An 11,160-nucleotide genomic window follows, 5' to 3' on the forward strand; every position below is an offset into this window, starting at 1 on the left:
GCCACAGCATCAGGTAATTTCTTAGGAAAGTTTGTTAGACTTTTCAATATAAATACTGGGTTTCAGAGGTATATTTGCTGAATTACTCTTTTGATAAAACCCCTTAGTAAGCAAGTCTGTTTGCTCTCCATCTGGTGCTGATCTTACTTAAAATACAGTGAGATTGGCAACTAATTTGTTCATGGACAGAATAAGTATAAAAGTTGCATAAATCAGTTAATACTGGTAAGTTCAAAACTTACTTGTAGTTTCTTGAAAAAACAAACTATGAACCTTTCCTCTTAGGACAGAAACTCTCTGTAAGATGGAGAAATACCTCACACACTTCTGGTGCCGAAGTATTGAGTAGTGATGTTTGGGTTTTACAGATTCCTCTCCTGTTAGTTCTTGTTCCAAATATAGTACTATACTTGTCTTGAAACTGGTTATGCTTCAAGTTCAAGGCAAAATTCTTGCACTTTAAAGATTCAGTTTTATCTTTAAGGCTTTAATGTTGCATCGATAACTTTAAGTGCTTTCCAGTGATGCACTGAGCAAGGAACTAACATCCTTCTCTGTTGTTTTCAGTGCCAGTTAAGATTTATATCCAATGGTGGGCCTCCATTTGCCATGAAGATGCAGTTACAGGAGATGCAGTGTACAGATGTTAGGTAATTTGATCAATGCTATCCAGAAATTGTAATGTTTATATATATTTAACGATTTAGTTCACCTTCTAGGTCCCTACTCCTTCTTCAGAAGCACTAAAAGAAAATCATGCTAGTTTTATTTTTTTCCCAGAATCCCTACTAAAAATCTTGTTTAAAATAAGTATGGGAAATCCACTAGCAGATAAGGATGAAACTTCCCAGGCATGGGATTAAAATGGGATGAGTTTGGAAGAGAATAGTACATGCATGGCTTTATGGCTTAACAGTGACAAAAGACATTTTTCCAGGTAAGGATGTAAATATCCAAACTAGAAGCCTGTATTGACACACACCAACAGTCACAGAATCAGGGCTTCACTGACCTTCTCATTGAACGGTCAGGAAGGGGGAGTGGGTTGGTCTTGATGTCTCAGGCTATCAGAGGTGCATGAAAACTCCTGAAGGCTTGAAGCAGTGAGAAAAAACTGTAGGTGGCTCTATTTGATAGCCAGTTGACCAAAGTCCTTTACGACCCACATTAGAGTTCACTGTGTACTGTATTCCCCATCCAATAATTCCTGGTTTCCTTTCTCCGTAAACTCCAACCATATGGTTTTTCATGCGAGATGAGAGGAGGATAGCACACCTCATCAGCTTGAGAGACTCAGGTCTCTCTTAGACACTCAAGTTCAAGTTCCTCATCAGAATGCTGCCAACTTGGGGTTTGAACAGGCCCTTTAGAATTCCAAGAGGATATCTGCTAAAGGGTTGGATTTCTACTGTTGCACTCTTTTTTATTTTTTCCCCCCAACCAATCCCGTCCAGTGCCTAACATGTATCGAAGAATACTGTAGGCGAAACTTCATTCAGTCTCCTGGCTGCTGCATCTGGGAATGTGGCAAAACAGAAATCCTCCCTTTTAATTTCTCTTTTGTGATCTTCTGCTGTATGTTTGATAGAGTTCACTGTTATCTTGTGAAGTCACATTGGGTGAGACCATTCTTTGCGTTGTTTTAGTTAGCAACGTGCTTAGTCTGGTCCAGAAAAAAATTGTACAATTACCATCCAGGATATGTGGTCTTTCAGCCTACAGTGCCCTTCTGGCCCATCAGCCACGTACAAGCAGCTATCACAAAGAGATGTTTCAAGACCAGCCTGCTCGAGCTTGTAGGAACTGCGAGTTATTGTCTGCTAGAGGTGGTGGAGAGCCCATCTCCTATCTGAGTGAGAAAACCTTTCCCAGAGAACTCTAAATTGAAAAAGGCATGTTTCCATGAAAAATGTCTCTTCTGAGGACCTAACATCCTCCAAAGAAAACGATTTACTAAAGAAAGTCCCTTGCTTTGCTCTATCCCATGTACTAGTTGACTACCAGTGAGCGCAATGGACTGTGCCCTGGCATCTTCCTTTCGTTGTGCTTGGAGGAGGCGAGTGGGAGGAAGTGCAGGGACCCAGTACCAACCTCCTGTGAATGGAGAGCTCCTCTTTACAAGTGGTTTCCCAGCTCTTCTGAGCAATTGCTTTCCTGGCCTTTTGTGCCTCTCAGATGATAAGACAAAGCTGAAAGGTAAGATGTTGTAAGACTCCTATTTAATTCATACAGTCAGCTTAGAACAGCTGCAGACAAGTACAGGTTCAGGACAAGAGACTGCAGCTCAGGACAGACATTACTCTAAAGGACTAAAGGACTGCTGATATGAGTTTGACAAGGAAAAACTTGTTGTTTAAGTCAGTAGTACCAAGGAGCCTGACTATTGAATAGAAAGCTCACAGCTGCTCACAGCAGGACGCTGCTGCTTTAACAAGATTTTCTCTGGCTGCTCCAATTCCCTTCAGCTTTTTTTTTTTTTTTTTGGTAATCATCTTTCAAACTGCAGCAGCATTTGTTGTCCTGAGGTGCTGTCTCTAGTGAAAGAGATTCTAGGGGAAGCTTCTACTGCAGTTTGCACAGGCTTCATTTCAGGTCACTAATCACATCCTCCTCAGGCTTTCCTCCAGCTCTTGCATTGATTGTCCTCCAGCTGGAGGAATTGTCTGAAATGACGTGACTGGTGTGTTGAGGTCACATTTCTAGATTGAGGGTGGACTGAGGGAAGCTTCTGCCCTTTGGATTCAGGGAAGACCTGACATTTGAACGTGGTGTGGATGTGCAAGCCTTCAGTCTTCCTTCCCTGTAACGCACATCTGCTGCCCTCCGGGCAGTCAGTTATGTTGGGAATGGACAAGAAGAGAGAGCAGAGGATGTGATGGGTGACTTGAGCTGGCATCTGGGTGCTGAGCAGCAAAGCGTCTCTGCTGGATTAGGCTACTGCACCAACAAAAGACTCATTGACTATTCTCTGAGTCACCATCAGAAATCCATATGAAGGACTTGAGTTGAGGTGACAGGGTAGGAAGTTTGTCCCAACAAAACAGTCACAGAAATAAAACATGCTTTATGTTTTCCAGTGTTGCCTGTATAACCAGATGTGACAGAGCGGAAAAGCAGGAGGCCAGGGGATCTAAAAGCATGAGATGAAGGGCTAGTTGAAATCCTTTGGTACATTTTTCTGTGAAAGCTGGAATAACACAACAGAGCACGAATGATCCTTCTGCTAACCTTACTCCAGAACCAAGCTGACTCCTACCTGCCATCTCAGCGAAAAGGCAGATTACTTTGGCTAGATACACACTAAGGTCCTTGGAGAGCTCATTGCTGCAGTACCTACGTGAGAGGAATCTTGCTACTGAGTGGAATTCTCATCCCTAAGTTAGGATTTTATTCTTCTTTCCCCACATAAATGCCTTTTTTGGCAAGATGTAGATATTCTGTGGACAAGGCTTCTTTGACTCCTTCCAATGAAGTTCATTTTTTAAAGTGACAGGGCAAAACAGGAGAAAACATGACCTTCTAGCCTGAGATTTACTAGTTATTTTCTGGTAAGGATACTTTTTGAAGGATGATATGGTGTCCAGTTGCTGATTCAAATGGTGTTGAAGTACTCCCTCTAGCCTAGGGACTATTTACTTGTTCATATAAAGAGTGAACCCTCTGTGATCTTGGCTTCTGGCTGGTTAGAAAATGCCCTCAGGAAGATGGAGATGAAAGTTCAGCTACAGGAATAAAGGAGGGAATTGGGATTCTTGAGCGAGGGCTCTTAACACTCAGCTAGGAGGTAAGAGAAAATAATTATGCTTCCTCTGATCACCCTAATTTCTGGAATGTGGTAGAACTTAGGTTCCTAACTAGTGAACACCATGTGACTTCTGGATTTAAACAGAGGACGGAGCCTAGGCACCTGGGAAACTGAGTCAACTAAGAAGTATGAGTGCAGGACTATACAGCAGCAGACTGAACTGGGATTTTGATGTTCTACATTTTGGATCACAGTAGCTATGCATGCAATTAGTAAGGATTTAAGTATCTAATTCCTCTTGTGACCTGGCCTTCCCATCCCACATCAAGTAACTGTGCTTTGGCCTCATGAAGCATAGATCCTTGATGGTCTGTCTAGTGTGGCATCGGAGACCGTATCCCTGAGGTGATAAAGTTAATGAAGAAATGTGTACAGAACAGCTCTTTTACTGCTGTTGAATTTCATCAGCCTGTCTCACAAGAGCCCTTTATTACCTCACAGGATGAGTCCTGTAACTTTCCTAAAGGCTTTCGCAGCGTCAGCTTTCCGTGTGACTACCTGCAACTTGGAACGCTTTCGCCGCCTTATATCCAGCGGCGTCACCAAGTGCTGAGCAAGAGCTGCAACCCTCACAAATACTGAAGACAGTTCGCTAAAGAGGCTGCGATAGTCAGAGCAGTGATGCGATAAATCAGTAAGTGATGTTGTCTCTTTTTGTTTTTCAGAGCGACCTGGAGCTCCTGCAGTAGCGCTGTTCTCCAGATGGCTTTCCGCGGCATCGTCTTCCGTAACACACCAGTGAGCCACGAGACTGAGACAGAAATTCCAGTGTGGGGAGGGTGTGAGTCATGAGATGGTGAGTGAAAGAAACAGCAGGATAAAAATAACAGAGCACAGTATGATGCAGAATATTAATCTCTTACCCTGTGTTATCCTAGCTTGTATTACATATACTACTATGTTATACCGTAGATGCTCTACTGCTCAAAACAGATCTCTCTATGCTACTCTGAAAGATTATGGCTCAGGATGCCAGATTGCAGGGACTTCTAAGACTTGTGCCTTTAAGTTGGCTGAAAATTCCTAATCAAGAAGTTCCTGCAATAAAAAATATGTAATCAAAGAGTATCAAAATGCCACTTTTGCAACATTCATATTTTTTATAATTTATATGAAAACATCGAGTTCAGTTAATTTAACAACAATTGAATAAATTTATTTATTAAAAAACTAAAATTATATCTCTTTTAAAGTCACTCTCTTTTTCCAACCTTCCTTTTTTTCTTCTTCCTTCAGGAGGAGAAAAGAAAGAAGAAAAGTATAAAAATACCATGAAAAACTGACACAAAAATCAACTTTGATTCTAGCTAACATGACTCAGTAGAAAAAAAGTAGAAAAAGTAGAATCAGTAAAATCAGAAGAAAAGCCAGGTATTTTATTTTGAAATGTGAATCCCTATTTTTCTACTCAAATCTGCCATTCTGTCCTGGCTGAGCTTCGTTCTGAGATCACTCACAACAAAATCAGGAGCACTTCTAGGGAGCTATCGTTTTCAGCTCAGCTAGTTTGAAGTATTTGAGTAAAGCGTCTAACCCAGTCACCTTGACATCTCCTATAATCACTGGAGCAAGACAGTGATCTTCAGAGAGCTATTCAGAGCTTAGGAAGCCTATTACCATGTTATTTTTCAATTCAGTCAGGAATCTGGGCATCATAAAGACAGCAGGAGCTTTTCCTTTAACTTCAAAGGGTGCCAGCTCTGGCACTGAGTCTTCACTGCAGATTAACACATAGACAGCTCTTTTGATAGAAACTGTCTTTGTTATTTGGGAGTGGGAAGAAATGTTTATTTTATTTCACACAGATTCAGTTCAAAATCTTTCAAATGGATTTCACTTTGTTGTTGGTTTTTTTTTATGTAAGTCACCTTTGGGCTTTGTCAGGACTGTGGAAAACTTTGCCAAAACTGGGGAACATACATACAAACAACTGACGGGACAACCTGCCGTGACAAGCAGTGAGGTGGCTGTGTGGTCCCGGTGCTGTAGCACTCCGAATGTGAAGAACCAATCTTTGCAGGGCTCTCCCTCCTCTTTGCCCTTTCAGGCCTGCCCGATGAAGTGAAGCATTTGCACACACACTGTAAAAAGATGCTGTTTAATCATGATCGATTTAAGGTCACTTGATTTAAGGCAGGCGTGTGTGTAAAGTAGTATGGGTTAGGTTTGCAGTTATGGTCAGAATACTCTCTGCTCCCTTTCAGACCCTGTTGAAACCAGTTTCTTTGATCCCACTAAGTTGAAACTACTTTGAAATATCCCTTTTTTTCTTCTTAATATTTTTCTATTTTCTCTTACAAAGTCTGCCTGGGAAGCTACTTGGCAATATCTTTTCTGGTTTTTAAATACTGCTCTTAAGCAATCTTCTGTTATTTTTTACGTTTATATTTCCATCTATTTAACTTATTCTTGTATATCAAGTCTCTTTATTTTCCAATACGTAAAGAAAAAAACACTTATTTTTGAAGTTATACAAAAATGGAAGTCATTGTAATCATGATTTGATATCCTTGGAACACATTTTATTTACTATTCAATAGCAACTGTTTTTATTAGGACATTGTTTGAACGTAACTTTAAGCCCAATAAAGTTCCAGGGCTAATCTCCTGGGAGAGGATATTTATGGTCCCTATTTTCAGAGAGGGAGAGTGGAAGTAGAAAAAGGCTTAAGTATTTAGGCCTCGGTTCAACTCTGAAGTCAGGGGAAATCTGTCCATTGCAAATAGTCTTTTGAGCCGTTGAAGTAGTCAGTTGCACGTGCAAATGCCCAGCTTGAAGGGGTAGTTGCATTCAGTGTACTCATCACAAGCAGAAACATAGGCCTCGGATTGTGTATATTACTGCAGGGGAACTGACCTATTTTTCTGGAGAGAAAAAAACCTACCATAAAAATCTAATTTGCAAGAACTGTAAGAGTGTAAACAATACTGTTTTTCTCTAGGATATGTGGTTATGCAAACAAATTGATGAAGAAGACATTTCCAGCAGGAAAACCACTGATGGTGCTTGGTGTCACTCAATTAATATTAACGCCCTTGAAAGGAAAGTGAAATAATGGTGCATCTTTCACTCGGTTCTAAGCCATAATTCTGTATCCAGTGTGGAGCCTAATGATTTGCTCTTGATATTTACTGTAGCTCTTTGCATTACAGAAGTCTGATTGCTTTCCTCCTGCGGATACCGACCATTAGGAAGACACTGCTGCAGAGACTGAAACCAAACCCATTTATTCCTTGTTCTCAAGTCATCTTGGGTTAGAAGTTGCCGAAAAATTTTCTCCTGGATAAAAGACTGTGATGTCCCCATCAAGCATACTTTCTCAGTGAGTTGGATTTCTTCATTCAAATTGCTGAAAATCTGTTCTGCGTAGAGGTTTCTCTCATAGAGGAATTGTTCAGCACCACAAAAGGAGTGTGCAGGGGTCCCATAAAAGTTTAAATGCTTTCAACTCCCTCCCAGGCACAAGACGACTTTACTGCTTGAGGTTTTGTTTGGAAACAAATGAGTTCTTGTCATAGATTGGGCATCTTCTACCATGGTTCTTACATGTCAAAATTTCTCATCGTTCTGGAATAAGATTCACGTATTTGTTCTTTTTCTTTTATTGGCATTCATCTTTGTTTATTTATTTTGTATTCTTGAGATGTGTTGCATCTCTGGAGTTTGTATTTCTACTTTTAACATAAAAATGCTGTACATACAGGTCTAGAATGCATCTGAAGATTAGTCTAATTTTTCATGTGACTTTGACTTGAACATTTTTCTGTTTATGTTTATATTGCTATTTCAAAAATGTGCATTACCTGTATTCTTTATGCCTTTTTCCCATCTATAACTCAATAAAATTATGTCCCCATTCTGCAGAACCTTATCACATGTGCATAACAGTGATACCAGTTTTTGAATAATAATGACTGATAACTGTAAATGGGTTAATCTATATCTATATCTAATCTATTTCTATCTGTCACAGCCTGAAATTCTTCTGATGTGGGATTTGAGATGGTGAAAAAATTACCAGTGAGCGGTAAGCTTAGCTCAGGAATAATTCTTCATAAGGCTATTTGAACTTGAAAAGTAGATTTTTCTGTTCCCTGAAGGCGTATGTTCTTTATTTCAATTCTCACCATGGCTAAGTTTAGAACTGGTATTAGTCATGTAAGTCAATGGGGTGTTACCCATTTCATCATGCTGCACGTGTCTTTTATGTCACTACAGCTCAGGGATAAAGAAATGATTGCAATATGTCCTTTGTCACAGAATATGCAAGTTTCTAAGGAGTGCTAGCTTAACCTTTCAGAGCTCCCAGCCATTGTATGATTAAGAAGGAATATAGCCCAGGAGATCTGCCACTGGCCTGGAACAGCAAAGGCTTGGGTTATGTTGAAAGGTCTACCATGAGTTTTCTGTGGGAGAAAAGGTGTATTAGATGAGTTCCAAGCCTAGGGCTCTCATTGGAAGCTAACAAATACTAATTTGAATACAACACCTAACATTTCTGTGAGAATCCACATCCTGCTGACTTTTTCACAGACCCTACATTTGAGGCAGAAGACAGACAAAACCAATGTCTTCTGATGAACGGCCGTTCAGAATGAGCCTAGTGAGCACCAAAGCAGCAGATCCGAGGGATGGCGGGTGTTTTGCTCCACCATTTGAAGTTAAGGAAAAAGAGAAAGCTCTGAGAAGTTTGTGTGAGGACAGTACTTTCCTGTGCTACTTTTTGAACCGAATGCTGGAGGACCTGGCTCTGCCTTTTCAGTCTGTAAGGCAAATTCTCAGCTGGCATGAACTAGCCTAATTTCTTTGACATTAGTGGAGCTCTTCTCATTTATACCCACTGAAAACCTGAGAGCTTAGCTGCATTTAAATGAAACTTGTTTATATGAAGCACAACCTTTTTAAAGGAATTTGTTACTTTTTTTATCCTGTCCAGTAAGGAAAAGAAAAGAGTAACTTGACCTGGGGAATCTGTGGGCTGATGCAAGCCTTAGGCCTTTAACTGTTGGATCTTCACCCTTGCCATGTGGATATTCAAGTTCTTTACAACTCCCTTGATTTTCCGTGCTTCTCTTTTGTAGTGGGTAGATCTAGCGAGGTGCTCAATTCTGTGCTTAAGTGTAGCCCTAGATGACATGAACAGACTGCATAAATGCACAAATGGATGCAGGACTGAGGCTTTTTGAGTGCCTGGAAATAGGCTTTGATCTTAGAATGAACTTATCAAACTTCTGTGGGCTATGAGCATTCACAGACATTAAAATCCCTCAGAGCAAGGACGTGAAACTTTCTAATGTCTCTTCTGCTTTGTGGAGATTCTGCTTTTCTTGGCATATTTGTTAGAAGATGTTCACTGCCAGGAGAAACTTGAGGCCATTGTACAACAGTAGCTTTTTACTGCTGTGATATTCCTTTGGGTCTCCAAAGTTTAGTGAAGTCAATGGGAAATTTTCTATCAGTTTCAGTGTGCTGGGAACATATCTTTGCTGCAAGTAAGACTCCTTCAAATACAGTTACTTGCAGAGCATTCAAAGAGGGAAAGACATTCCTCATCCTTGTCCATTTAATGCTGTATGCCAAGCCTGTGTTCAGGATTTTAAATCGTATAAATTGAAAAGTGCCCCATTTGAAAAGAATAAAGTCTGAACCAATTCAGTCTGCTACTCTGTAGGATAGTTGCCACAGGGAAAAGGCAATAGGACCTCCAAGGAGATGTCGGAGGGCTGTGAGAGATGACAGTGGCCATGATGACAGGTGACTAGTCTGACTCTATAGACTTACATACACCAAGACATATCTTCCTCACTGCACTGTTGACTGCAATTGTATTTTCTCCTGTATGCCAGAATGACAGCTTCTGACTCCTGTTACATCTTGGAGATATAGTATACACATCTAGACATCTCCAATCAGTAACAAGATATATTCATGTAAACAAACAGCTGGGGCTGGCTTATAATTAGGGTTACTAGTTATAGGACATCTTTCATTTAGGTGAACAACTGCTGCTGTTTTGCCAAAAGCATGTTCATTAATTTCTTTCTAACTTCTCCTTGTCATCATTAGAGGATAGAAAGCAAGTTTTGATCTCCTGGAGGAACTTGTTTGCTTTCACAATTTGCTTTTATTAGGTATGGCCAACGGCCTTTCTCTTTATTACCTTTCTTGCTCCATTCTTCTGATAAACACTGCCAGGACAGTCATGGCTTACAGTCTCCACTGTTCACTGTTCTCACAATCCAAAGATAACGCTTCTCTTTATAGTTCAGTTACTACAGTAACTTTTGCAGAATTCTGACAAACGCATGGAATTGCAACATATGCACAGTAAAAAAACCCAGGACTTTGTGTCTACTTCTTGTTATGGTAAAGCCAGCAGATCAGAGCCTGGATAGAAATCTTGAAAAAGAAAACTTATCATAGGGTGCAGCCCTCATTTCAGGAAGTCCCCTAAAATTGATTGACTGGGACCAGGAGGATATGGTCTGATTCTAACATTCCTCCTTAACTATCTGCCATAGGATGAGTAGATTTTGTTTTGCTCTAGTATGGAATTTCTTGTTCAAGGAAGAAACTGGTAAAGGGATTCAAGCAAAGCAGAATGACAAAATGATAACAGTTTGAAGAATCATAATCTTAGCGATGTGGGCTGCTCTAGTAGGGGCTGTACGTCTAGATGCATCAATATTTCCATGGTAGACTTGAAAGCCTGCAATGTTGCATGCCGGGATTAAAGCACATAGATAGGTAGCTGAACTGGGTTTACTCATTCTTTGAGAATTAGGAGGTTCTGAGGATGATTTCCACTCTGGGCCGGGATGAAAAGCTAAAACAGCAAATATGTTCATGGTTTTAAAAGCTTATATTTCAGACTGGATGAATCAAATCACTTTGATTCTATTTATCAGCTTTTACTTTACAATAAAAATTCAATTTGGGTGAAAACATCTTCAACCTGAAAAAGGGAGTTTGCTTAGAAATTGACTCTGTCCCTAACCAGCTCCTAGCCCTGTGCTTGGGCTTTGTGCCTATAATTACAGGAGAAAAGTCCAAGGTGGGCGGGAAACACAACAGAAAAGTCTCCTAATAATGAGAAAGGTGATAGACTGAAGTCCACAGAGGTGAATGTGGTGCAAAGACCTGGCTACGATAGGATGTTTAATCACAGGATTCAGATCCATAGACTTGTGAGCGTGTCTGCAGCAAAGAAACCTCGCAGAGCACGTGCCCGCAATATGCCCAGCCGAATCGGCTGCCAACACTCTACTTAACACTGAGTTCATTCATTATTATTGCTGGGTTTTTAGGAGGGAAGATGAGCAAAATCAACATCAATCTCCAACAGATGGGACTA

The 11,160-nt window shown here is 40.5% G+C and overlaps 1 protein-coding gene across 2 annotated transcripts in view; it reads left to right on the plus strand.

The window, feature by feature from the left end:
- The window catches only part of LOC115352363 (potassium voltage-gated channel subfamily A member 5-like), a 31,447-nt gene extending 23,770 nt beyond the window's left edge, over window positions 1–7,677 (plus strand). Inside the window, exons 2-3 of one of the 2 annotated variants that reach the window (XM_030040415.1) lie at window positions 4,471–4,601; window positions 6,959–7,677. The gene's annotated coding sequence lies outside the window, so the exon portion shown is untranslated. Of the gene's footprint in view, window positions 1–567; window positions 651–4,470; window positions 4,602–6,958 lie in introns of those variants that run through there. The other variant, XM_030040417.1, reaches the window with a different exon arrangement.
- The last annotated feature ends 3,483 nt before the right edge of the window (window positions 7,678–11,160 follow it).

This window comes from Aquila chrysaetos, chromosome 17, assembly GCF_900496995.4.
Source record: "Aquila chrysaetos chrysaetos chromosome 17, bAquChr1.4, whole genome shotgun sequence".
Classification (NCBI taxonomy): domain Eukaryota; kingdom Metazoa; phylum Chordata; class Aves; order Accipitriformes; family Accipitridae; genus Aquila; species Aquila chrysaetos.